Source organism: Crinia signifera, chromosome 7 (genome assembly GCF_055691185.1).
Source record: "Crinia signifera chromosome 7, ASM5569118v1, whole genome shotgun sequence".
Classification (NCBI taxonomy): domain Eukaryota; kingdom Metazoa; phylum Chordata; class Amphibia; order Anura; family Myobatrachidae; genus Crinia; species Crinia signifera.
The window spans coordinates 110092099-110095804 of NC_139223.1; the positions used below are offsets into that span (position 1 = coordinate 110092099).

Genomic DNA, 3706 nt, shown 5'->3' on the forward strand with positions numbered 1-3706 from the left:
ATTAAATAATTTAAGACGTAACTTTTATTAAGGACTTTTTGCTAAAAAAAGTTGGCACATTTTGTTAAAAATGTAGTGTGATCCTTGAAATAATATAATATAATTTAAGGAATATTTGTTAATTTGTCACACATTGCTTAGAGGTACAATTACCTGTGATCATAGGCAGTAAAATGATTCCAATCCCCTGGGTTTGTGAGATAATGTGCTTAGAGACACAGAATCATATACCTTAAATGGTTAATATGGGAAAAGAAATAACACAGCCTCTAAATGTGGTAAATAATATTCTTTAATAGAAAACTCACTCTGGCAGTCATTAGTACAGATTTAATTGATACGGCGGCTCTTACCCCTTAATCTTATATTGCCACACCTGGTCTTCCCCAGGGGTCTCCCACCTGAGTACTGTCCTGGCCCTCCACTGCTTGGCTTCCAAGTTCGGAGAGGGTTTGGGCAAACCAGCGGGGTATGGTGGCAATATGTCAGGGTTTAGTATCTCAAACAATTAATCTGTTGGGCTGCAAGTAGAAATGCAGGAAGAAGCCCCATAGGCGAAACACGTGTCCAGCTCAAGCCCAGCCTCACTCCTCTGGCTCCCTAGCAATACGTGAACGGCGATTAGCGGGTTCTACACGCTGCCACCCATAGCTCCAGCTCCGGCAACGGTACTAAGCGGGTCGGACTTCCCGTCCCCCGTACACCACATACGTACAGCTTGATAAAGCTGCAGGATGCAGTGAAACGCGTTAGGTGAACCCATGGTCCATCCCTGCCTCAGGACATTGCCTCAGGACACTGTTGTGGATACCCACTCATTGTGGACACTCATTTACACCCCACTACTGGATTCCATTTAAAGGCGGACACCGTGATCCAAGATACCGCTGGTCAACAACATCCATACCTAGCGAGGTCTCCAACTTGGACACGGAAGCCATATTTCACTTACTGCTGGTAACTACAGGTCAAATCGCTGCACTAACATCCCTCCGGTGTTTGAGACAATCACCATCTGTCTCACACCTCAACAAGAGGACTGATTCCACCTGTGACCTCTGACTCCTCCAGCGGCACATCATACGGCTGCACACATTGTGAGGACTCTCCAGCTACCATCACATTCTTCAAAAAGGATCCAGAACTCCAAGCCGGTAAAGTGCACTTACCTGCTTCCCACAATTCAGTGATCACAAATATTTTTTCCACTATACAAATGTCCACTGAGGCGGGATACCTTCCTTTTTATTATTGTTATTATTAACTCCAGTTTACTTTTACTTCCCCTCCTTCCATTCTTATTGAGTTATGTTATTCATTGTTTTATACCTGTAAATGTATACTGTATTTATATGCTATTTTAAACAGTAAAATTTATACCTTTATACACCATTTGGTTTATTCATTGAAATAAGCGCTGCCCAACTTGCCTTGTGCAAGTACTTTCTTCTGTGTGTGATAGATGCCAATTGTTGGAACATTAAGAATAATCATCTCTATAAACCGCTAACAACTGGGAGGAGTCTCCTTCCCCTTTTTTGGGGGGCATCGGATACATAGCAACCAGGACACTATATATAGTTACCTCGGTCAGAGGAACATTAATCAGTGTGTCTGCAACATGGGACGGCATCATAACAATTAATATCTCATAAAAATTGTAACCAACCATGATGTGACATCAATATATATATATATATATTTATATATTAATACCGCTCTCCATATATATAAAAAAAAATTTGAGATATATATATTTTTTTGATATATACATTTTTTTATATATATATTTTTTTGAAAAACCTGTCTTGCCTGATTTTCAGACCTCACCGTTGAGGATCAGAGAACCACAAAACATCCTCATTTGTTGTTTGTTTTGCGTGCACTATACCACTCTGACTGCCTGGTACCAGAGACTGGGAAACCAGCAAGTATCGCCTATGTCCCCATTCCCATTTAAAAGCCTAATATTCCCTCCACCAAACCGTGAGACCCACCCGTTGCGCCATTTCTACTTGCAGCCCAACAGATTAATTGTTTGAGATACTAAACCCTGACATATTGCCACCATACCCCGCTGGTTTGCCCAAACCCTCTCCGAACTTGGAAGCCAAGCAGTGGAGGGCCAGGACAGTACTCAGGTGGGAGACCCCTGGGGAAGACCAGGTGTGGCAATATAAGATTAAGGGGTAAGAGCCGCCGTATCAATTAAATCTGTACTAATGACTGCCAGAGTGAGTTTTCTATTTAAGAATATTATTTACTACATTTAGAGGCTGTGTTATTTCTTTTCCCATATTAACCATTTAAGGTATATGATTCTGTGTCTCTAAGCACATTATCTCACAAACCCAGGGGATTTTACTGCCTATGATCACAGGTAATTGTACCTCTGATCACAACAGTGCTCAAATGATAAAGCAATGTGTGACAAATTAACGAATATTCCTTAAATTAAATTATATTATTTCAAGGATCACACTACATTTTTAACAAAATGTGCCAACTTTTTTTAGCAAAAAGTCCTTAATAAAAGTTACGTCTTAAATTATTTAATAAATTCATCAACAAAAGAGTGCGCCCAAAAAGCGTTTTTTTCTTTCTTTGTCAGCCTCTTCTCTGACAGAAAAATCCCCAGTGTATTACCATTGATCCCAAACGCTGGGCGCACCGCCAACTATCCAACTACCAGAATCCATCCAGTTTGTAGTTTAAAAGTTGGTCTCTAAACAGGTATATAGACTGTTAGTCTGTGCGGATCTTTAGCTCTCTTTTTTGAAGAGTATTTCTATAGGACAGATGTCCTTATATATAGAAAATAATTTTTACATATTGAATTGGGTACATCTCCACAGTTATAGCCCAGTCTAAATGGGGACTAGTAGATCTGATGTATTTCTCTGTGTACGTATCACAATTTATAAAAAATCCAAGGGATAGGAATCTACGGATAGAAAATCTCTAGGAAAGAAATCCAAGGGAAAGGAATCAACAGGAGAAAAAGGGAAATAGTTACATAGTAGATAAGGCTGAATAAAGACTTGCGTCCATCTAGTTCAACCTACGTTTTAATAGCTTATCCCTTGTAAAAGACAGAATATGGTTCTTATTAGTACCCCTGGAAATGTTATCCAATAAATGCTTGTTCAACCTTATTTTGAACGTATTTATTGTACAGGTTGAGTATCCCGTATCCGTATATCTCTTATCCGAATTATTCCAAAAACCGTGGTTTTTGGAATCATTCGAATTTTTTTTTTTTTTTTTTACCCCCCCTAACCCTCTTTTCATACTTACCAAGTCCCAGGGCGTCCACAGCAGGCCTCCGGCATCTTCTCCAGGGTCTCCAGCGGTCCCAGGAATGCATTGCGCGAGTGTGCGCGCGCGCCGGTGACGTCACCGGTGCGCGCGCACACTCGCGCAATGCATTCCTGGGACTGCTGGAGACCCGGAGAAGATGCCGGAGGCCTGCTGTGGACGCCCGGGGACTGCGTGGACGCCGAGGGACCACCGGACACCATCAGGGGACAGGTAAGTATGGCTAAAACAATTTATTCCAAAAACCGGAATATTCCCCTATCCGGAATGCTCGTGGTCCTGAGCATTTCGGATAGGGGATACTCAACCTGTATCTGCCAACACCACCTCTCCAGGAAGAGAGTTCCAAAGTTTGACTGCTCTGACCGTAAAGAAATTTTTTCTTTTG

At 41.5% G+C, this 3706-nt stretch overlaps 2 pseudogenes; one reads left to right on the plus strand and one right to left on the minus strand.

Annotated features, from left to right (window-relative positions):
- Window positions 1-364: 364 nt before the first annotated feature.
- On the minus strand, window positions 365-483 carry LOC146025318 (5S ribosomal RNA; annotated as a pseudogene).
- A 1576-nt stretch (window positions 484-2059) lies between these two features.
- Window positions 2060-2178, plus strand: LOC146025319 (5S ribosomal RNA; annotated as a pseudogene).
- The last annotated feature ends 1528 nt before the right edge of the window (window positions 2179-3706 follow it).